We start from the raw sequence: 23766 nt of genomic DNA, 5'->3' as shown, positions 1-23766 counted from the left end.
TGTTGGAAGATTAAGTAAAGTCATATAGTTCAAAATGGAAAAACATTTAACCCTCTTATTTCTAAAGTTCCTTTCCTCCCAAATACATTTCCCCTTCTTCCTAGGTATAAGATTTAATAAGAGAGCTGGGTGTGGTGGCACATATCTTCAATCCCAGCACTGAGGCCAAGGCAGGTGGATCTCCGTAAGTTCAAGGCCAGCCTCTTCCACTCAGTGAGTTCCAGGGCAGCTTAAGGCTATACAAAGAGACCCTGTTTCAAAAAACAAAGCAATTTAATAAGGTAAGGGAATAGCATAACTAACATTTCAATTAGACAATATTAATATGTCTCATTCCAAGTTTTTAAATGTTAGCTTTACAGCACACAAGTTTCCTCATTCATTCGAAAATGTCCCTGAAAATTGTGTTCAACACTGAGACTTGGTAAGCACAGCTGACTGGCTGGCTGTGACACACTGGGAAGACTCCTGAAAAAAATCTCCTTATGATCGCACTTTTAAATTTTCTACCTCTCTTGTTACCCAGGCTTTCTACCAAAGATAGAACAGAGAGGCTTCAGGAATGTAAACCTAGAAGAAGCCTGACAAAACCCTCCAATTCTCTATAGTAGCCAGATGACTCAGCTTCGACTTCAACAAGAATATTTACTGCTTTGGAGCACACTAGACTTGTGCGGTGACGCCCCCAGGAGTAGGGAGGTGGAAGCCGGAGGGTGAATTAAAACAGAGTTCAAGGTCAGCCTGAGATAAGACTCCAGGCCTGAAACACACACACCCACACACAGAGAACTAAATGATGGCTGTCACATGACTTTGTATGGCAGAATGTTTATGAATTCACTAGCAAGCTCCTCATGCCGTAACTTGTTGGAGTATTAAAAGTACTGAGAATTTAGCCAGGTGTGGTGGCTATCAGCAATCCAGAGGCAGAATCGGGAGGGTCACTGTATGTCTGAGGATAGCCTGATCTACATAGAGAATTCTAGGACAGCCAGAGCCACTTAGAGACTCTGTCTCATAAACAAAATGAAACAAGCACTGGCACATACACACAAAAAAACTACCACCAGCAAAAACCCTAACCAGGGCTGAGGACAGAGTTCAGTGGTTCAGTACATGACTAACGAGCAAAGGGCCTGACTTCAATCCCCAGCATCACCACTTAACAAAAATAAACCCTAAACATATTAATACGGATTATAATATGGTAATATATAATCATTCCAACAAGGCAGCATTTCATTAAAGGATTTTCAATTTAATTTTATTTATTTTCAGTACTTGTGTAGAGAACTAAGAAACGCATAGCGAATCTTATCTTTACTTTAAATTCCTGGAAATCTTACATTTTCGTCTTACTCCTAGATATTGAGTGATTTGGAGGTTCAGTGAGGATGAGGTCATTGCCGTTAGGAGTCAGGTGTAAAAGTGAAGGAAACAGAATCTTCTCTCAAAAGCCATGCTGAAAGTATCGGAAATGGTTTCACAACTTCTGAAGTAGAGACACAGTTTGCTGGACTGCAGACAGAGAAAAGCAGTTTGCATTTGATCTAACAGCCGAGACAATGGAGTAATTTTAGGGGACACAAAGTAGCAGGGTGCAAATTGCGGCAGGAAGTACTAGCGTGAAAGAGGGAAGGCCTTAACGCAATTCATCTTCTTACTGGCCAGAACTCAATTTGGCTAATAGTTTTAGTATTTGTTTTAAAGTACTAGTTTATTTCAACAAAATAATTGGTTTTCCTTTGTATTCTACCAGAATCTCTCTTAAACTTCGGTTCCTGCGAATTTGGTGCAAGGGTTAAACTGGTGACCGAGAAGCTGGGAAGGCACCCCAGCCAATAGGAACTCATACTGGTGATGTACTGCTTTCCAGCTCTGATTCATTGGCTGCCTAGGGTTTGTCATTCTATCTCCCGGCGTCTGCAAGCAGCGTGGGTCGGGTTTTCTGTGGTCTAGCTAGCTAAACTGGATTCTGGCCGCCTGCACGTGCAGTTTCAACTACCTTTAGCGCATCTCTAGCTCTTCGAGGAGGCAGCTGTCACGTTTCTGATTGTCCTCTAGATTTGGAAAAACCCTCGGTTCCATTAACCTCATTGGAGGTCTTTGGAAATGCCCGTTGAGACGGAATCACGTGACCGTGTAACGTGCACATAAATACAATTCGGAATCCCTAGAGCGACACAGGAACAACCTGCCAAAAGCTCTAGGCACGTGTCCCAAGGCGTGAACTGGTTACACATACACACACGTATGCGGTATGTGGCACCCGTGTGGGACTCCTGGGGTCGAAGGGGAGGCGGACTCCCCCACGCCGGGCCCTAACCGCGACTGCGCCAGAAGATCGGCGTCGGTAGGCAGGTGTAAGAAGGCGGTGTGACAACGACGGCCGGGTCTGGAGGGAACCTCAGCGCCCCAGCGCGAAGGTCTGGCGCCTGGCTCCCACCCAGGACTCCAGGGCTCCCTAGAGACCAGCCCCAGGCGCCGGCCGCCCTACAGCAACCCGCTAAGGAGCAGCGCCGGGCAGTGACGTCACCGCAGCCCCTCCCCCGCCCTCGCCGCAGTTCCGGCCCTCCCACATCCGGGTCCCTCCAGCCGCTGGGCCGCGCCGCAGCTGCAAGGCGGGGGAGCGGGCGGCGCGGGGCGGGGCCCGGCGGGAGGGGGGAGGGGCGGCGCCGTCGAGAGCGCGCGTGCGCGGGGCCGCGCTAGAGGCGGCGGCGGCGCGAGGGGCGGGAGCGCGCGCAGGAGCCAGAACGCCGTGGTCTCCGCGCCGGCCGGGTCCGCAGCTCGGGATCGGGTGGCTGGGGCGGGGGGAGGGGGGCCCAGGCAGGTGGGGCGGCAAGCGATGAGTCCTCGGCGCCTCCTCCGCCTCCCGCGGGCCCCACTCTCTGCCTCCCGCTCCGACGCCCGGATGATCTGAGCCGCGAGGGCTCCGAGAGCTGGGGGCCCGGCTCCTCCCCTCCTTCGCCCGGGCCCGGCCGCTGCCGTCGCGGGACCCCCGAGCCCGGCCGCCGTCGCCGCCGCCGCCCCGGCCGATCAAGGGACCCGCCCGCCCGCGGCTGCTCCGGGTAAGCGCGTCGCTCGGGCGAGGGCGGGCGGGCGGGCCTGCGCGGCGGCGGCCAGGCCTGGGGCCTGTAAACAAGCCGGGCGTTTGCCCGGGCGCTCCCGGGAGGAGACGCGACAACTCCACCCCCTGGGCGGCCTCCTCTCGGAGCCCGCGGCTGGCGACGAGGGGTTAACGCGCGGCGGGGGCGGGGGAAGGCTGAGCGCGGTGCCGGGGAGGGGGGCGCGACCCTCGCCCGGGTGGGGCGGGCCCTAGCGGCCCCGGAACTTTCGGGGAGCCCGAAGCGGGGCCGTCTCTTGGAGCTGACCAGCCCGCGAGTCCCCACGATTTGGAGACTCTGCGGTTGGACTGAAAGTGAGGCCCCTAACTCGGTAATGATGCCTCCAGTTCATTCATTATTCAAGCTTCAATCAAACCCATTGAAGTCAACGACAGGTTTTGCATCATTTTGGCCGTGTATATTGGAGGAATATGTTAGAGTTTAGTTCTTTTATTCTTTAAAAGAATTATTTTTTAATAATTCTTTTATTCTTTAAAAGTTTAGTTCTTTTATTCTTTTATGTTAGAGTTTAGTTGAGGCGCGGCTCCTTTCTGTTTGGAGGTTGTAAATACACACTTGGATCCTTTACTTGAAAGACAGCTGGCTGTGGAGAGCCTTCTGCCAACTGGAGTTTTAGATGCTTTTCAAATTTCACCATCCGAAGTTATTTTTCTCTTTTCTCAAGCACCGCATGGTGCTTAGAAATCCACAGAGGTCAGAGTCTTAAGCAACCTACAGTGCCACCACCACCCCAAGTTTCCCGCTAGTTGGAATAATGAGCCTGATGTATTTTAAAACGTGGTTAGTGTATAGGAGAATGGCATTGTTGGGAAGAATAAATGATTTGACGATATGGAAATTAGTAACTTGCAACATTTTTGAGAAGAAAAACAATGATCCTTTTAGACGCGGGCTTTCAGATTTCAAACAGGACCAGTTTCTCGGTGGAGAAGTCTTTTGAAGATTCACAGAATTTAAACGGTTCTCTCTGGGCCTTAGGGTTCCTGAGCCTTCATTCGTCCACTCCGTAGTCAAGTAGTGCTTGCTTCCCACCTCCCTTTAACCAGACAGAATGCCTCACTTTCACACTTTTGTCTTTTATATATATTCTGGGCCTTTTCCAAAGATTATTTCTGTAGTTAGAGATGAAGAAACTTGAGACTTGGAAGATAGATAGTGAACAGTTTTACCCCCTATTTTTAAATCTTAGATACTGTTTTTATTGGTTTAATGTCTGCCTTACCACATAATAGTTTGAAGCACAAACCACATCATCCTCCCGGTGTTAGCAGTTCTTTCCTGGGGTTTTTATGTTTGTTTGTTTTGTTTTGCATTGTTGGGCATAGATCTGATCCAGGGCCTCTGGCCTGGTGCAAGAGTTACACTGTTGGCCCACGGTCTCATTTGTCTACCTTGTATATATCTGATTAACATTCAACTGTGTTGGAATGACTGCCTTTGACCTGGAAGCTTACAGCTTTGCAATTAAAGCGAACTACATGTGTAAGTTGCTTCAAACATTTTTAGTTAATATTAAACACATCTGGGAAGTAATTATGATGGTGGTATGAAATATTAAGACGGATAACATTCCACATTAGTTACCTTAATATGTGTTTGAGAAATAGTATAATTGGCTACTGGAAGCGTCAAGTTGCTTCTTGCAGGGTTTGTGTCTCTATTTTCACATGGACTGGATGACTATATTTCAGTATGAAGGGCTGAAGAGATGAACTATAATTATAGTATAACCTGTTGGAAGGAACGCTGCTCTGCTGAAATTATGTAGGATTGGCTGTGCTCCGAAATATTTGTGTTCATGGACACGTCCTCTAACCTCTGGAGTCTCCGTTCTGAGTCAGGGAAGCGGAGGGGTAGGTTGTGTCGTCACATGTCCACTTAGTGAATTTTTTGTTCTCTTGGCATTCTGTGGCAGTTACACATACCTTTAATGAGTACATGCCTGATACGTGCCAGCCACTTAGATATTTCAGCCTTCTGAAGCTTATTTTTCTTTCTGGCTATGATCCATTGAAGAGAACATGAAGTTTGGGGTTGTGATTTAGGAAACTTCCCGTGGTGGCCCTCACTGGTCTTTCTCTTGCCATTGGGAAGCCTGGAAAAGAACTCTTGGGAGAGAGAGAAGGATGGACATCCTATGTCCTATGGAGACAGCATGTTTGAAGAAGTTGGGATCCTCAGTAATTGGATATGATGGGCATTATAAGAATATATATATATATATACACACACACACACACATATATGGTGTGTGTGTGTGTATATTTTTGTTGGTTCAAGCTGAGTGTTGTTGATTTTGCCTTATTAAACTTTTGTTTGGAGATTTTTGTGATTTAATCCCCCCGAGTGTATAGCAACCTCATTTGTCACCTGGTAAATATTGCTAAGTGGTTACTAAATGCCTTCATCTTTTTAATTTTTTTTTAGACCACACCTTGACTTTTTACTGTATGACCAATTGTATTGCTGATTGTGTTTTCACCGAAATTGTTTACCTTATAATTTTAAACTAAAGACTGGATTATCCTAAGGTACAAAATAATTCTGATATTAATTTGAGTTTTTTCCTTCAAATGATCATCTGTTGTCTGAGTTATAACCTTGAATACTTTTTATCATTAATTAAATCAGAAGACTGTCTTAAACAAAAAACAGCTTAAGCAGAATTTTGTTAAGAGTTAACACAAAAAGAAAAAAAATGTCTTGGCCGTTTGACACACATAGGGATGGACTTTGGGAGAGGGGAAATAGACGATATGAGGTAATTAGGAAAATATTTCTTTGTATGTGTTGTCACGTTTGTCCTGTCTTTAGATAGCAAAAATATTTTAAAAATCAGTTGCCTAAAGAATTATGTTGCTGTTTTTAGCAGGATGTATTTATTTTCTGGCACTTTATTTAGCCATTCTCATAAAAGAAGTTTGGATTAATGTATAGCAAAAGAAAGGGTGATTATAGTCTTTCATGCTTTAAGCTGTCTAATGTTTAATGTCCTCAATATTATTTAAGTTACATTTTTATAAATGTATTCTTGTTTTGTTTTTTGAGGCGGGAGTCTCACTATGTAGCCTTGGTTGGCCTGGAACTCACTGTGCAGACCAGGTTGATCTGAAACTCACAGAGGTCCGTCCACCTGACTCTCGTCTCCCCAGTGCTGGGAATAAAGGCCTGTGCCACCACATCTGGATACAAGTAACAATTTTATATTCCATTATGTTTCCATAATGACTTTAACCTTTACATTACCTATCTACATGCTACCAACACTCTTAACTCCCCCACCCCCGCTAGAGAAAGTATTGAGTGAGATGAGCTCATATACCTTTACCTAAAATGTAGTAAGACTTGACAATTCTTATAAGCAACTGAGAAATGTAAATTTATATACATTGATAAATTAGACTGTGGTGTCTCTGGTTAAGAACATTTACTGCTCTTGCAGCAGAGAACTGAGATTTGGTTCTTGGCACCAACATGACTGCTCATAATCATCAGTAATTCCACTTCCAGGGAATCTGATGCCTTCTGGCCTCCCTCCACCAGCTGTAGTATGCAGATACACGTGAAGGCAAAGCATTCACATACATAAAATAAAAATAAGTAATTGGACTGTAGATACCCCCCCCACCAGGGTTTCTCTGTGTAGCCTTGGCTATCGTAGAACTTTCTCAGTAGACCAGTCTGGCCCCGAGCTCACAGAGTTGTTGTTTTGTGGGGTTTTTTTTTGGTTTTGTTGAGACGGTTTCTCTGTAGCTTTGGAACTTGTCCTGGAACTAGCTCTTGTAGCCCAGGCTGGCCTTGAACTCACAGAGATTCACCTGCCTCTGCCTCCCGAGTGCTGGTAGTATTAAAGGCGTGCACCACCACCACCCAGCTTGAACTCACTGAGATTAATAGTGTGTTTTAATGGAGATGTTTTAAGCTTTCTTTGAGTGAGTGATGAGTTTTCATAATTTTTAGGTTTTTTGTTGTTGTTGTTGTTGTTGTTGTTTTGGTTTTGGTTTTTTGAGACCGGGTTTTTCTGTGTAACAACAGCTCTGACTGTCCTAGAACTTGCTTGGTAGACCAGACTGGACTCAAACTCATAGAGATCCACTTCTGCTCCCTGTGCCTTCTGAGTGTTGGGATGCACCACCTTGTCTGGCTGAGTTTATTTTTTATTTTTATTTATTTATTTATTTTTGAGACAGGATTTCTTTGTAGGTTTGGAGCCTATTCTGGAACTAACTCTTGTAGACCAGGCTGACCTCGGACTCACAGAGATCTGCCTGCTTCCGAGTTTTATTTCGAACCTATTGATTCAAGTATGTGTAGTATAATATTTAAGATTTGAATTTTGTGGCAGATAATGATTTGGAAATCACGAAACTAAGGTTCTTTGATAAATAGCAGAAAGTAAATAATGAAAACTATACTTTCCTGAAAGTGGTGGTGCATAGCTGTAATCCCAGCACTAGGGAGACAGAGACCAGCCTGATCTACAGAAAGAGTTCCAGGACAGCCAAGGCTACACAGAGAAACCCTGTTTCAAAAAACCCTACACTTTATTGATCATTTATGTGTGTCAAGCTAACAGTCCTCTAAAATACATGATGGTAACTCCTCTTGTTTTGTTCTGAGATAGGGTTTTTCTACATGGCCATAGCTGTCCTAGAGCTTACTAGGTAGATCTCATGGAGATCATCCACTTGCCTCACCTCCCAAGTGCAGGGATTAAAGGTGTGCACCGTCACCACCCAACTAGAATTCCATTTTTTAAGTTGGCATACATGCAGGTTTTAAGCTGGGCATAGTGGTGGACACCTAGCACTTAGGAGACTGAGGCAGGAGATACACAAGTTGGAGGTCAACCTAAACTAGTCAGTAGTAAGTTCTGGGCTAGAACGAATCTTTCCCTTACCCCCAACAAACACACACATACATACAACATATACACAAAGACAAAATAGTAGATTTCCTTGTGGTTCTTATTGGTCCCCTTCCACAAAAACCTCCTTTCTCCTTGTTGGATACTTTCAGTTAGTTACCCTTAGCTGTAAAAAGGAGCGGCGGGCTGTGTCCCACCACCTGGCTCCCGGCTAAGCTTTATCCAAAATAATTACACAAAAACTGTATTCTTTTAAACATTGCTTGGCCCATTAGTTTCAGCCTCTTATTGGCTAACTCTCACATCTGATTAACCCATTTCTAATGATCTGTGTAGCACCATGAGGTGGTGGCTTACCAGGAGGATTCTAAGGCTGTCTCGGAGAGGAGAGTCATGGCGACTGCCTCATTGCCTTCTTCCCAGCATTCTGTTCTGTCTACTTCACCCACCTATGTTCTGACCTATCAGGCCAAGCAGTTTCTTTATTAATTAGCCAATGAAAGCAACAGAAATACATAAGACTCTCCTACATCACTTAGCTTTCATGACAGGTGTCTATTCATTCCTTTCTGTTTGTTTTTCAGGATAGGGTTTCTCTGTGTAACAGTCCTGGCTGTCCTGGCTGTCCTGACATTAGCTCCTCTTGACAAATAGTTTGCCTCCTTGATTCAAGCAACCTTGAATAAGTATTTTTAAGTTGCATATGTTTCTAAACATTTATAAACTTTTGTACTTATTCTCTAAACAATATATGCTTAATTTACAATAGCATTTCCATTGTATTTGGTTTTAAGTGAAGTAAAGGTGACTCAATGTATACAGGAGAGTGGTTATAGGTTTCGTGAAGATTCTACACCTTCTTAAATGAGGGACATGTGGAATCCTGCAGCCAATGCCTTGTTAGGTGCCAGTGGATAGCTATATATGGGCTTGGTGAACCTAAGTGACATTGCAGAATCATATCTATAGATTTAAAAATAGTCCGAAAATGCTCCTGAGTGGGTTCTCCTGTTATTCCTGGAACCGGAATTTTAAAAGCTGAAGGTTAGCATTTCTGAATTGTGGCTTTCTGCTGTTAGAATGAGTTCTAAGTACATAGTTGTCATCCTCTGCAAGAATCTCTTCAGAAAGGATATGTGATGATGCTTAGCTTTAGATGTCAAAACCAAAAATGTTGGCCTGGCCCAGCACTGCTGAGGTTGAGGAGTAGAGTCAGTGTTCCTGAGTGCTTGAGAGCCTGAGTGAAGAACTTGGACTCTGTGAGCTGGTGAGCCAGCAGAGCCTCACAAAAGGCCCACAGAGGAGAAGTCGGGCAAGTCATTTACTTAATTAAGTCATTTACTTAATTTTAGGCCTGTTTTCTTTATCTGTCAAATGGAACTATATCTTAGAAGGTTGTCTTAAAAATATGGTGGAATAATTATGTAAAGACTTTCATTGAGCCGGGTGATGGTGACACACACCTTTAATCCCAGCACTCGGGAGGCAGAGACAGGTGGATCTCTGTGAGTTCAAGACCAGCCTGGTCTACAGAACAAGTTCCAAGACTGGCTCCATATCTACTGAGAAGCCCTGACTTGAAATCTGCCCCCCCCCCCCCCCCCCGCTGCTCCCCTGAAAAAGAAAAAAACTTGTATTGGCCATGGTGACTCACACCAGCTACTATGGAATCTTACTCTTTTTTTTTTCCTTTTTTGTTTTTCCTGGAATTCATTTTGTAGACCAGACTGAACTCAAACTCATAGAGATCCGCCTGCCTCTGCCTCTGCCTCTGCCTCTGCCTCTGCCTCTGCCTCTGCCTCCCATGTGCTGGGATTAAAGGTGTGTGCCACCGCACTGGGCTAAGTTTATGGAATCTTAAGATACTTAGGGGAATATTGGTTGAGTGTGAGTAGAAAATTGAGAACACACTATAAAGACTGTTGGGTGTGTAGAGCTTTCATAATGCACAGAATGAATGTTAAGTAAAAGAAAATTAAGTATGAAAATTTTACCTGGCTTTCTGGAGTTGGAAAGGGTCATTCTGGCTTTGGAGTTGGTGATTAAGCAATAGTAGATGATGAAATTGGTGATAAAGAATAGCAGTAATAAAGCAAAGGTGAGAATAATCAATAAGTAGGGAAGAGTTGAGTTGGTATTTTGAAGAGGAGTTAAATTTCATGGTTAGAAACAAGCAGAAAAGATTCTCCTTTTTTTTAAAAAAAAAAAACCTCATCTTTATAATGGACAGTAAGGCTTTGTGTCTGTCATGGGTTGTTTAAGGCTGAGCATGCTAGGTCCTACTCCCTCAACCCAGACCAGCCCCAGCACTGTAACTGGTCTCTGTCCCATTAATCCTGTACCACCAATCCAGTCTATAAATACAAAATTCTTCCCCTAATACTATTATTCATAGTTTCTCTCTCCTCATTCTTCAGTAATTCCTTCTTGTGCCTTCTATGATTAGACACCAGGCATCATGTTTCCATTAAGTTGGACCCTCGTCTCTGGAGTGCATCCATTACTTTTCTTGATAGGGTTTTTCTTATACTAATTTGCAGTCTGGAATTTACACCAGCCACCCTTCTTTTTTAAATCAAAGCTCATTTTTAATAGTATGCCTGTATTATTTCTATGCCTTTTAAGTCATGTATTTTACTTCTAGGGTTGTGTATCTTAGTTATGCTTGATTCTGAAAGGGAAAATAGAATAATTTATTTCCAGGGCCTCCTGCTATGCTATGTGGCTAGTGGACATTCAGATGTTTGGTAAGGAGTAATCAAGGTCTGTCTGACAAGTGAGTTCCTGCTAGAGGAGGTGGAGTGGCCTATGAGCTTCCTGGTAGCAGACATATGACTTTGTGAACATAGTTGTTTAAGTGTGAAGGTTACATAAATCCGAAGTGGGACAAGATTCTTATTGGTATGGAGGTTAGGTTCTCTGATTATGGACTTGACAGCTTCACTCTTAATTTCTTATCTTTGGGCTTTGGGGGTTAATAGGACATTTATGATCATACATTTCTTTTCAGGATATCTGACAATGCAAATATTATCATGTCATAGTTGTCCTTGTAATCACAGGAGAATTATATAGTCACAGGAATTTTACAGTGCATTCGTTAAAGAAGAGTTATCAACAGATTTAATTTCAACCAGATTGCTAACATGTAATCTGTTCATATAGACCTCCAAGCTAAGCTTTACAAGTTTTTTTTACAAATGTACAAATTGTAAATTCGTTCTAGTATTTAGAAAATGTGTTAATATTCATCTTATTAGATTTTAAGTGGGTAATTTCTTATAATTAGTGACTTCAATTCATTTATTGACTATGATCCTAATGAGATCAGAGTCATGAACTTAATCTTTATGTGCTTTTTATTTTTCTGACCTTGACATTGACTAGTAACAACAAGCATTTATATAACAGGAACTGTTATATATATGGAATATATTGATATGGAATAAATTGATATATTCCAATTATCACTTCAAAGCTTTGCAATATTCCTATCAGATAGCATTATTAGTTATATCCTAACAAGGAAATTGAGACAGCTTTAAAGCCAAATGCATATTCTGGGGCTTTTGAAAGTAACTCTAAATGTGGGTCATCGCACTTTTATTGCTGCTGTTGGAAGTCTGTCGGTGGTACTGGTGTGTCAAAGTCTTTGTATACAAAGGATATGACCTCAGTTCTATTGTACCAAGGGTGTGACTCTTGTGATGAGTTGGAATCTAAGATGGCTGTGTACACTTCTAAAACACATCACTATGTCACATTAGCTTCCTTTAGAACTTTTCACCAAGCAGAGCTACACAGACACAGACACACACACACACACACACACTCAAAAGATGGGGATCTAGTACAAAAGAAAGTCCTTGAAAATTGGGTCCTATCTTTACTCATTGGAAATAGATCCTCATTGTGTTCCTGTTTAATCTTTTCAGTCTCTTCTGGTTTCTGATTACATGACAAAAATTGAATGTGAGCCAGAAATATGTCAGACTATGAGAAAGCGTAGGTCATGTGTAATTTAGTTTAAATTTAGACTGGTGCTTTGCATTCATCTATGATGTGACTGTCTGAAGTAGAGCTGGAGAAAATCATTTTTATTCATGCTATATGTATCTTAATTTTAGTGAATATGTTATTCAAGAACTGTTTTCTTTCAAAGAATAACATAATTGATTACCAACTTTGAATGCCTAAACTCTTAGTGAATGACTAAATTCTTCCTGTAGTCTGGTTGATTGAAAATTTAACCAAATTTGCTTTTACATCTATAGGATATGGTTTGCCTTCCTTTGTTAACAGAATTCCATAGTGAAAGATAAGTAAAGCATAGTTATGTATTTTGTCATGTTTTCTATGCAAAATCTCATTTTATCAGCTTTAGAAAAACATCTTTGCAGCTTGTCATCATACTTCAGAATGGTGTGGTAGGGAGTAGGTTGATTGTCCTGGCTGGAATATGGTAGACAGTTAACACTGAGATAGGGAAGACGAAATGTCTTGGAAGTGGCAGGTTGTTACAAGGAGCAGGCCCTCTTGTTTTTCCCGGCTGTCCGGCTAGCTTACACCCAAAATAATCACACAGAAACTGTATTAATTTAAACGCTGCCTGGCCCATTAGCTCTAACTTCTTATTGGCTAACTCTTAGATCTTAGTTTAACCCATTTCTATCAATCTGTGTATCACCACATGGTCGTGACCTACCAGAAAAGTTTCAGCACATCTACCTCTGGCTGCGGATCCATGGCGTCTCCCTGACTCTGCTTTCTTCCTCCCAGAATTCAATTCTGTCTTCTCCGCCTACCTAAGTTCTGCCCTATCAGGCCATGCAGTTTCTTTATTGATTAATCAATGAAAGCAACACATAAACAGAAGGATCTCCTACACCTGCAGGTTCTGTTCTGTGGTCAGCCCACAGTCTGCCTCATGTGAGTTCAGATCTTTCATTTCTCTGTAATGATGCTTCCTTCGACTTCTGGTCAGTCCCAGAACTGTGGATGAGGCTGTGGGCAGTGGGAAAGCAGCGCTCCTCAAGTATGATTCCAAGACCACACAGAGAGTGGCTCCTGATCCCATTAGTTAGTCCTTGTCGTGTCTGAATTGCCTTATAATTTTTAATTACTCTTTCTACAACTCTCTGGAGAGATGGCGATCTCACCAGGTTGACCAGGCTGGTCTCTAAACAACACAAGAGACATTGCCACCTTGTTCTCCCTCCCCCATTTTATACATGCACTGCCATGCCCTGTTGTAGGAGGCCACTTGTTCATTCCCCGCCACCCACACTCTGGAAATAATCACTCAAAAACTGTATTAATTACAACACCGCTTGGCCTATTAGCTTATGCACATTTTTAGCTCACGCTTAGCTCTTAAATTAACCCATTTCTATTATTTTATATTTTATCACAAAGCTTGTGGCCTACTAGCAAGGTTCTGGCTGCTGACTTGAGTCTTTTCTGGTGGCTCCATGGCTTATCTCCGACTCCGCCTTCTCCCAGCAATCAGTGTAGTGCCCCCCTCAGCTCTACTCTCCCCTATCACAGGCCAAGGCAGATTCTTTATTCATTAACCAATAAAAGCAACACATATACAAAAGGACTTCCCACACTAATGCCCCACTCAGTATTTTCATATTTATGATGTATGATTGTTTCTGTGGTGATGAAACAGAATGAACTGTGCATTCTGTAGCCTAAGCAAGATGGAACTGGTTAAGACACTGTTGGCAGCTCAGCTTCCATGACATTATCTCCTTGTGTAGAAAAGAATCACTGGGCAAGTCAAGATGGTTGCTGCCATTCATTTCCTCCACACATGTATCCTAATCCTATTAGGTATTAGCCTCTGCTAAATACTGACCAAAAAGTCATGCTCTCTTGCTTTATGAATCTGAAATATAAAGGGAGAGATTGCTCTGGCAGTGAGTGCTTCTAAGGGAAATAGAGGCTGCTATGAGCATGAGACTCTTGGTGGGTCTGTTTCCTGAGACAAGGAAAATGATAAGGACATGATGTTCCTTTTGGGCTATGGCATTAGAAGCGAGATTATTCAAATCTAGGCGGCAGTTAGATAGGGTTTTTTTCATCTTAAGTTTTATTCTTCCTTATTTTCCGGGTACTCCATCCTACTTATTAGAATGTATGTGTGCCAGTATGTAGATTCAGTGACTGTGTTTGGTTAGGAAGACACATGTACACAGAAATCTTTTCAGAGCAGCTGCTATTGGCTCTTTCCTAGAGGAGACATTTCATGTGTAAAATATTTAGAACCCTATATATTTCATTTGTTGATGAAGCATTTCTTGCCTTAACTGTTAAATAAGTTACATTGCTCCCCTCTTTTCAACTTAAATATATTTCAGCAAATATTGAAGATGTTCAGTTGAGGGACTTGTTTTTAGTGAAATAAAAAGTGTATTGGCTTAGTAAGTCAGCTATTTTTTTTTTTGGGTCAGCCAAATCTGAATCGTTATGCAAGGATTAAAAATTACCAAACTAGGAATTAGCTGTATTTTAAATTTTGTATTCAAAATTGATAAATTTGGATCAGTTAACAGATGAGATTGTGCATATCAAACATTCTTAGAAAACTTCACAGATGAAATAGCTCTGTGCCATTTAAATCTCTACTATAATTGTTGGAGAAAATGAATCAGTCTCTTAATTTTTATGGTCACTAGTATTTTTTCAGGCAGTTATTCAGTATACTTGTAAAATTTACTTTAAAAAATTGTGTGAGGGGCTGGAGAGATGGCTCAGTGGCTAAGAGCCTTTTGTTATTGAAGTAAATATTTAATTGAAAAAAGTATGTAATTGAGGCTATACTGTGAAATATTGGGCAGCTGAGAAATTATCCAGTAATTTCTTTCACCTTTAGAAAAACAAATACAAGTCTTTTCCATATTAATATGTCTATAGCCATTTCTTTTAGCCATTTTATGTTAAAATACAGAAAAAGCTATAGTGATAGTCTTAAACAGCTTTATTACTCACGTCATAAATTTGCCTATTTAAAATTTATAGTTGAGGTTTTTTATGTTCACAGAATTATGCAACCATTATTATAGTTGTGCTGTGTATTTGTTTTTAAACTGTTTGGGGGACAAGATTTTTGTTAGATTGTGTTTTTGGGGGGAGGGTAGGGAGGACAAAATCTTAATACTGTCACCCAAACTGGTCTCCAGTTCCTGGGTTTCCTCAGTCCTTCTACCTCAAGGAACTGAGACCACAGTTGTGTGCTGTGCTCCCTTTCCCCAGTTTTGTTGGTGTTTTCATGGTTCCTAAGATAAACTGTACTCTCCAGCAGTCAGTCCCTGTTCCTTTCTCTCCTGTTTTTAAAAATCTCTTTATCGCTTTTCTGTTTATAGATTTGTCTATGTGAATATTTGACATAATGCATTGCAGGTAACTTTGATCAGTGTTTTAATTTTTAACCTCAGGAAACATAAATGCTTGCAGGAGGGCTAGTTATAAGTAAATCCTCCTAATAATGATCACTGCTTTCTTGTCTGACTAGGAAAAAATACATGGAAATTCAGAGATTGCGTCCAAATTTAAATCAAGAATTAAACTTGTCTCTAGCATAACTGAATGTGTGCTGTAGGCCGCTAGTGCTTTTGGTGGTTGCTCAGTTGCTTCCGCTTTTAAAAATGCTACTGTTGTGGTCTTTTTGTTTTTCCTCCCCTTAGTCTGAAACTCAGACTTCCCTGAGTTCCACTGAAATGGTTTTCTTTGCAACCTCAGCCTTGGATTTAACTGTTCTTCTTTAATCCTAAATTCTATAAGGAAAACTTAAAAGCAAGATGGTTACATCGTGTAACATTGTTCAAGGTGTGAAAGAGTATAATGGTAAGAACCGAATTAGAATGGCTAATTTGGATCTCCATCACACTGAATTTGTGGACAATAGAATAAAACTTGAAGTTGTTTATAGTGTTTTTATTTTACTTTTTTGTTTTTGTTTTTGTTTTGTTTTTTTGTTTGTTTGTTTTGTTTTTGAGTCAGGACTTCTTCTGTAACAGCCCTGACTGTCCTGGAACTAGCTCGTGTAGACCAGGCTGGCCTCGAACTTACAGAGTTTACAGAGATTTGTCTGCTGCTGGGTTTAAAAGTGTGCGCCACCACCGCCCGACTATAGCAGAGTTTTATGTTTTAATAAACAGAGTTTTCCTGAATATCAGAAGGGCAAAGCTAAGCCACTAGAGGTGAGGCAATGGTAGCACACGTCTTTGATCCCAGGATTTAGGAGACAGAGGCAGATGGACCTCTGTGAGTTCAAGGCCACTCTGGGCTGCACAAGATCAGTACAGAAACAAATCCAAGTGATAGTGCCTCACACCTTTAATGCCAGCACTAGAGGAGACAGAAACTCGGTCTACTTAGTCTGCAGTCGCCCAGCCTTGGTAGAGGTAAGACTTCTCTGGTGGCTACTTTGGTTTGTTTTTGTTGTTGTTGGGTTTTTTGGGTTTTTTTTTTTTCTGGTTTGACCTTAATACCTGTCTCTGGGTTTTTATTATTCTTGCTACAGTTGTTGAAGAAAAGAATAAAGCTGGACATTATAGGATACAACTATAACACCAACACTTGGGAGGCAGAGGCAAACCAATCTCTGGTTCAAGGCCGCACCTGGTCCACACAGCAAGTTCTAGGCTAGCCAGGGCTACAGACGAGACCTGGGAGAGATGGGGAAGGAAGAGGAGCACTTCAAGCAAAATTGTAATGTGATAAAACGTCACAGATGGATGAGTTTAGAAAACAGTGCTGTGTGGTCCCAGTCACACTTCAGTGACAAACAAAATTAACTACCTTTCTGAACTTAAATATCTTTAAGAGTTTTTGTTTTTCTAGACCCTTGTTTAGGAATTTTGAAGGTGAGCATTAGTCTTGTCTATTATTCAACCTATTCAGTTTGGAGCTAGTGAGTAGTAAAGCCATAGAGTAACCTTAAAATAGGTTTTTGGAGGAATTCCCCAAAGAACTCAATAGCCTCTGCCTGGGTTTGAATACTGCCCATACTGGGTTGTGATCCATTGATTTAATTATTCTTTATTGATAAGAACTTGGGAGGCAGATACTGGGATAAGAACCTGAGTGATTAGGAACAAGACAAGTTTGGTCACTCTCTCCATATCTATTCAATATAGTACTTGAGGTTTTAGCTAGAACAGTAAGACAACAAAAGGAGATCAAGGGGATTATAAATGGGACAAGAAGAGGTCCAACTCTCACTGTTTGCTGATGATACGATAGTTTACATAAGTGACCCCAAAAGTTCTACCAAGGACCTTCTACAACTCATAAACACTTTCAGTAATGTAGCAGGACGCAAGATTAACTCAAAAAAATCAGGAACCCCCCTTTACACAGATGATGAATAGACTGAGAAAGAAATCAGAGAAACATCACTATTCACAATAGCCACAAATAACATAAAATGTCTTGGAGTAACTCTAACCAAACAAGTGGAAGACCTGTATGACAAGAACTTTAAATCTTTGAAGGAAGAAATTGAAGAAGACACCAGAAAATGGAAAGATTTGCAATGCCCATAAAAATCCCAACAAAATTTTTCACAGACCTCGAAAGAACAGTACTCAACTTCATATGGAAAAGCAAAATACTCAGGATAGCCAAAACAGTCCAGTACAGTAAAGGAACTTCTGGAGGCATCACAATCCCTGACTGCAAACTCTACTACAGAGCTACAGTACTAAAAACAGCCTGGTATTTGCATAAAAACAGATAGGAGGACCAATGGAACCAAATAGAAGACTTGGATGTCAATCCACACACTATGAACACCTGATTTTTGACAAAAAAGGTAAAAAAAAAAAGCATATTTAACAAATGGTGCTGGCATAACTGGATATCAACCTGTAGAAGAATGAAAATAGATCAATGAATCTATCCCATGCACAAAACTCAAGTTCAAATGGATCAAAGACCTCAACAGAAAATCAACCACACTGAAGTTCATAAAAGAGAAAGTGGGAAGCACACTTGAATGCATTGGCACAAGAGACCACTTTCTAAATACAACCCCAGTAGCACAGATACTGAGAGAAACAATAATTGGGATCTCCTGAAACTGAGAAACTACTATAAAGCAAAGGACACGGTCAACAAGACAACATGACTGCTTACAGAATGGGAAAAGATTTTCACCAACCCATATCAGACACAGGGCTGATCTCCAAAATATACAAGGAATTCAAGAAATTTGTCATCAAAAGAACAAATAAATAATCCAATTTTAAAAGTGGGGTGCATGTTGAAGGAGGCTGCTTGTTTCTTTCCCGGCTGCCCAGACCCGAACTGCTTGGCCTATTAGTTCACAGTTCTTGTTAGTTAGCTCTTACATCTTAAATTAACTCATTTCTATTAATCTGTGTATTGCCACATGGTTGTGGCTTCCTGATAAGATTCCCGCGTCTGTCTCCTGCGGTGGGTACATGGCTTCTCCCTAACTTCGCCTACTCTCTCCTCTATTTGCTTGGAATTCCCGCCTTGCCCTATTCTACCCTGCAATAGGCCCAAAGCAGCTTCATTATTAACCATCAGAGAAATACAAATCAAAACAACTCTGAGGTTTCATCTTAAATCTGTAAGAATGGCCAAGATCAAAACACTGATGATAACTTATGCTGGAGAGGATGTGGGGTAAAGGGAATACTCCTGCATTGCTGGTGGGAATGCAAGCTGGTACAGCCCCTTTGGATATCAGTATGGCAATTTCTCAGAAAATTAGAAAACAACCTTCCTCAAGATCCAGCAATACTACTTTTGGGTATATATCCAGAGGATGTTCAATCATGCCACAAGGACATGTGCTCAGCTATGTTCATAGCAGCTTTGTTTGTCATAGCCAGAACCTGGAAACAATCTAAATGCCCCTCGACTGAAGAATGGATAAGGAAAATGTGGTACATTTACACAGTGGAGTACTACACAGCAGAAAAAAATAACGGCATCTTGAAATTTTGGGCAAATGGATGGTTCTAGAAAACATCATATTGAGTGAAGTAACCTAGACCCAGAAATACAAATATAATATGTATTCACTCATAAGTGACATTTAAACATAAAGCAAAGAAAAACCAGCCTATAATTCACAATGCCAGAAAACCTAAACAACAGTGAGGACCCTCAGAGAGAAATACATGGATCTAATCTACATGGGAAGTAGAAAAAGACAAGATCCTCTGAGTAAATTGGAGCATGGGGATTATGGGAGAGGCAGGGAGAGGAGTGGAGAAAAATATACAGCTCAATAAAAACAATTAAGAGAAAACCTGAATGATCGGAGAATCTGCAAAAAAAAGTGAGCGGTGACCTCTTATCTCTGTCATTCCTCCATCCAAAAGGGCTGAGACCTCTCTCTCCTTCTGGCTTCCTATCTGTCCCCAGTCCTTCAAAGTCTCTACGGTTAATTTTGGTCAATTATTGCTAGTTCTGTCCTCTAATTCAAAGCAATTTTTTTTTGTCAGAACATGATCAAAATACCACACAACAGGGTTACTTTGGAAGTCCCTCATTAGCCAGCAAAATAGAACTAAATTATTCAATGGGGGAAGAGAAGGACTGTCTGGTTTAGTCAGAATTACTCGTGAAATTTTAGGGTCCGTCAGTGAAAGTGCCTTCCAGAAGTCAGAAAGCCATGTAATGTAGAATTTGAAACAGTAAAGTGCTATGGTAAAGAAATTGGAAATTTGAGGGCGCAGGGTATGAACTATCAGAAGTCATAGTATATGTGTGACCAGTTGGATACTATAGAGTAAACATTGTATTCAGCTTTTTTGTTTTTTGGTTTGGTTTGTGTGTGTGTGTGTGTGTGTTTTGAGACAGGGTTTCTCTGTAACTTTAACTCTGTAGACTAGGCCGGCCTCGAACTCACAGAGATCAGGCTGCCTCTCCCCCCAGAGTGCTGGAATTAAAGGTGTATGCCACCACTTCCCGGTTTATAGTCACTTCTTTAGATTAGAAAGAGTGCCAAGAATATTTTATGTCTAGTTTATTTTATGTGTATGAGTGTTGAACGTGCATGTATGTCTGTGAACCATGTGTACCTGGTGCCAAAGGAGGCACCAGGGTCAAAGGAGTCACTGGATCCTCAGGAATTCAAGTAAACATGATTGTGAGCCACCATGTAGAATCAGAGAAGCAAAGTCAAGTCACTGTAAGAATGACAAGGGTTCTTAAATGCCAAACCTTTTTAGCTCCATGTATGTACAGGCTTTTACCCCTTCCCCCATTGGCTTATAAATTGTTTCATTTTTTTGTTCTTATACAGAATAAAGGATTTGATTGACATCTTTGTACATGTTATCACTATACTTTGCTCTCATAGGTGGCCTCCTTGTTGCCTTTCCCCACTCTGCTTTCACTGGTCACGTCTTCTCTGAAATAGTTCCTATTGGCTGGGAGGGTGTGTATAAAGCATGCAATGTTGGTCTTTTACATTTTATTTCATTTAATATGCCTTTCATGTTCCTGCAGATATTTAGTTCTTTGTATCCAATATTGCCTAGTTTGTTTTTGCTTGTTTGTTTTTTGTTTTTGTTTTTCGAGACAGTTTTTCTTTATAGCCTTGGCTGTCCTGGAACTCACTTTGTAGACCATGCTGGCCTTGAACTCACAAGAGATCTGCCTGCCTCTGCCTCCTGAGTACTGGGATTAAAAGCGTGTGCCGCCACCGCCCAGTCTGCCTAGAATATTTTTTACATAATTCTTTTAAGGACCAAGTGGGAAATGTGTTGTTTTCTTACCGCAAGTAGGGTTCCTTTTTGGGGGGGGGGGCATTTCAAGGCAGGATTTCACGTTGAAGCCCTGGCTGGCCTGGAACTCACAGAGATCGGCCTGCCTCAGTGCTAGGATTAAAGTCATGTCCCCATCACCTGTTGAGGTTCATTATTTTAACAAAATTAACTGTTTTATATTGAACTTGTAATGGAAGCAGGTTTATAATATGTGTATTATCTGTTTTAATAATGAGGGTGCTTTGTAAAGAACTTCCATATAAATCTGCGTTAACTTTTATAAATTACTCTTATAAAAAACTAGGAGAAACTTATGAGAAATTTATTATTTTTTAGCTAGTTAATGTGCAGATTACATTGGGTGTTTTGTTTTATAATAATAATTGAATCAAGAGAAATCTAAGAAAATATTTATAATCCTGAGAAGGAAGTTAGTGTGACATTCTAAAGATGTTGGCTTTGTAAACTACCGACTAATAGACCTTGTCAGAAAATCTAAGTGTGCCTAACATCAACATGGTGGTTCACAGTCACCTGTTAATTCCAGTTCAGGGCATCTGGTGGCACAGATTACTCCTTGTATACAGTATTTAGAAAACATGAACTGTCAGAATATTTGCTAAACAAGGTTTTGCTTGTAGGTGCCACTGCTTTGCTGGCTGAGTGTCTGTGCAATAGGTGACACTAGCAAACTCTGCTACCACCTTAAACCAGGGAATCAGTGGAACAGAGCTGAGTTAATAATAGACCATGGGCTTCAAATGCCCCATGGTGCCTGCATCTTCATTCCTTAGAGCCGCTATCTATGTTTGTTACTCATTATTCTAATAGAACTTGCATATCCTTTAGAATGATACTAGTATGAGATACTTTAAAAAAAAAAAACTCCTTTGCCAGTAGTGGGAGTTATGAATAACCTTCAAGAAGGCAGGAGAAATGGCTCAGGTAATACGCTTGGGCCTGACTCAACCAAAGAACTCATGCAAGGTTTCTGGCACCTTCAGACATCCGGGAGACCAAGCACACAAATGATGCACGTATGTACGTTCAGGCAAAGTACCTATGTATGTAAGTGTAAAAAAACTTTAAAGAAGTAAGGTAATATGACTAGTGAGGTTGGTCATTGTTCCTTGTATTTATTAGCCATTTGTTTTATTCTTCATTCATTTAATCACCTATTCATATCTTTTTTTCTCTTCCATTTCTTTTGAAGAGTTCTTCCACTGGTGGAAGGTGGAGGATTAGGACTTTTAAGTGGCCTTGGGCCTCACCTAACTCCATGCCCCTGACTTCCGTAGACTCAAATCTCAAAATGATTCTTTAAAGAACCTTTTACACATTTTAGAAATATTAATTTTTGTTTCATTTATTGCAGATACTTAAAATTGCTTGCCCTTCTGATTTTTTTTGGTGTTCATTGTTGTTGTGTTATTTTGTTTTTGAACTGCATAGGGTCTTGCTGTCCTCAAATGTGTGACCCTCCTGTACAGAAGGGTGCAACACTAAACACTCCCCTACAGGTTTATGAGCTTTGTTTTGAGTATAAGAGTTTATCAGCTGCAGCTCCTTTCTCTCCCAGAGTTCGTACTTCCCTCTGCACAGCACTGCCACTCTCAGAAAACGCCTTTCTACCATACGATTATAGAAACCTGTCCAGGGGGACCAGGATGGCTTTGTTATTAAATTCAAGACAGAACTCGTAACTCTTGTGTTGTTTTTAAGGTGCAGGGTAGCCTCCCACTGCAGAGGTGGGAAAGGTCAGCTAGTCTCACTATTGCTGAACCTGTTCCCACATTCCCTCAGAAGTCATCATAGTTCTATCTCCCTCATCAGTTTTTTCTGTTTCAGCACCACTTCTTACCTTGATTGTGCAAATTCTCATGATATTTGAGAATATGCCAGACATCCACTTGCTTGGTGTTTTTTTCAGTGTATTTTGAAAAATACATTTTTCATCCAAGTCTGGGAACCAAAAGGTCTACTTATGATTAATTGAGTTTATAGCTCACTAAAATGAGATGGTAGCCATCTTTACAATGAACCTGTCTTGGTAAAGTCTCCTTAAAGCCCTACTTCTTTCTGACTCTGCTGCAGGGCCTTGCTGTGCTGCTGCTGCTGGCCTTGAACTTGATAGTCTTCCTTAGACTCCTATATGCTGGGATAATGGACATGTGCTGCCATAGCCAGTTTGGAAATGTCTTATTTGTATCGCTGTTTCTCTTGATTTTTCTGAGTGATGGATCTTAATAGTATTCTTGTGATTCTTCTATATCCCTATGATCTCACAGTCTTTTCATGTAGGTGTTAGGTTTTGAATAGCTGCTGGCAACAAACAGTTTGATCTGTTATCATTTTGCATCTCTTTATTTTATCCCACTGTATTGACAAGTCTTGCTAGACATTGCTAAGTTACAGGAATAATAATCTTGTTCTTGTGTTTTTCCTAGGAATTGTTCTAATCACAGTGTTTCATCTTTGATTTTAAATATGAATTACCAAAGAATGGGTTTTACCAAATGTCTTTTAGGGAATGATATAGTTGTGCTTTTTTAAAAAGTTTTTAGGGCTTTTGTTTTGTTTTGAGTTGGTCTAACTATTATAGCCTTTGCTGACCTGGAACTTACTGTGTAGACTGAACTAGCCTCAAACTCAAAGAGATCCATCCATGCCTACCTCTGCTTCCTGAGTGCTGGGATTAAAGGCGTGTGCCACCACACATGACTCCTTTGAATTTTTAAAGAAATAATATATTGATATGATTTCTGATACTGGTCCATAGCTATCTTTCTGAAATGAACACTGGTGGTTTATTTGTTTTGTATCAGTTAACGAGCATGTTTGCACAATAATATATAATAGTTGGAGTGTGCTTCTTTAGCCACAGGATGTGCAGACATCATTTCATCATTGCCTATTGATATCCTAAAGATATCTGAAGCCAGGCTGATGTGTCTCTTTCTGAGAAGAAGGGGACATGTTAAGTTTGTCTGAACTATTGTATCCCTGAAATGTGCTT

At 41.0% G+C, this 23766-nt stretch overlaps 1 protein-coding gene and 1 long non-coding RNA gene across 4 annotated transcripts in view; one reads left to right on the top strand and one right to left on the bottom strand.

The window, feature by feature from the left end:
- The window catches only part of Ppm1a (protein phosphatase, Mg2+/Mn2+ dependent 1A), a 49262-nt gene that overhangs the window by 883 nt on the left and 24613 nt on the right, over nt 1-23766 (top strand). The window contains exon 1 of one of the 3 annotated variants that reach the window (XM_085697545.2): nt 2238-2258. The exons of 1 other annotated variant lie outside the window; for it this stretch is intronic. The gene's annotated coding sequence lies outside the window, so the exon portion shown is untranslated. Of the gene's footprint in view, nt 1-2237; nt 2259-2783; nt 3069-23766 lie in introns of those variants that run through there. One more of the 3 variants, XM_085697544.2, reaches the window with a different exon arrangement.
- On the bottom strand, nt 1249-2140 carry LOC125387809 (uncharacterized). The gene is made up of 2 exons (XR_007228010.2): nt 2006-2140; nt 1249-1518 (listed from the first exon to the last, which is right to left on the bottom strand). It is a non-coding gene; the product is annotated as an uncharacterized LOC125387809 (long non-coding RNA).

This window comes from Myodes glareolus, chromosome 11, assembly GCF_982192425.1.
Source record: "Myodes glareolus chromosome 11, mMyoGla1.1, whole genome shotgun sequence".
In the NCBI taxonomy this organism is placed as follows: Eukaryota; Metazoa; Chordata; class Mammalia; order Rodentia; family Cricetidae; genus Myodes; species Myodes glareolus.
The sequence above is the reverse complement of the archived record's forward strand: the minus strand, read 5'-3'. Positions and strand labels throughout refer to the sequence as shown.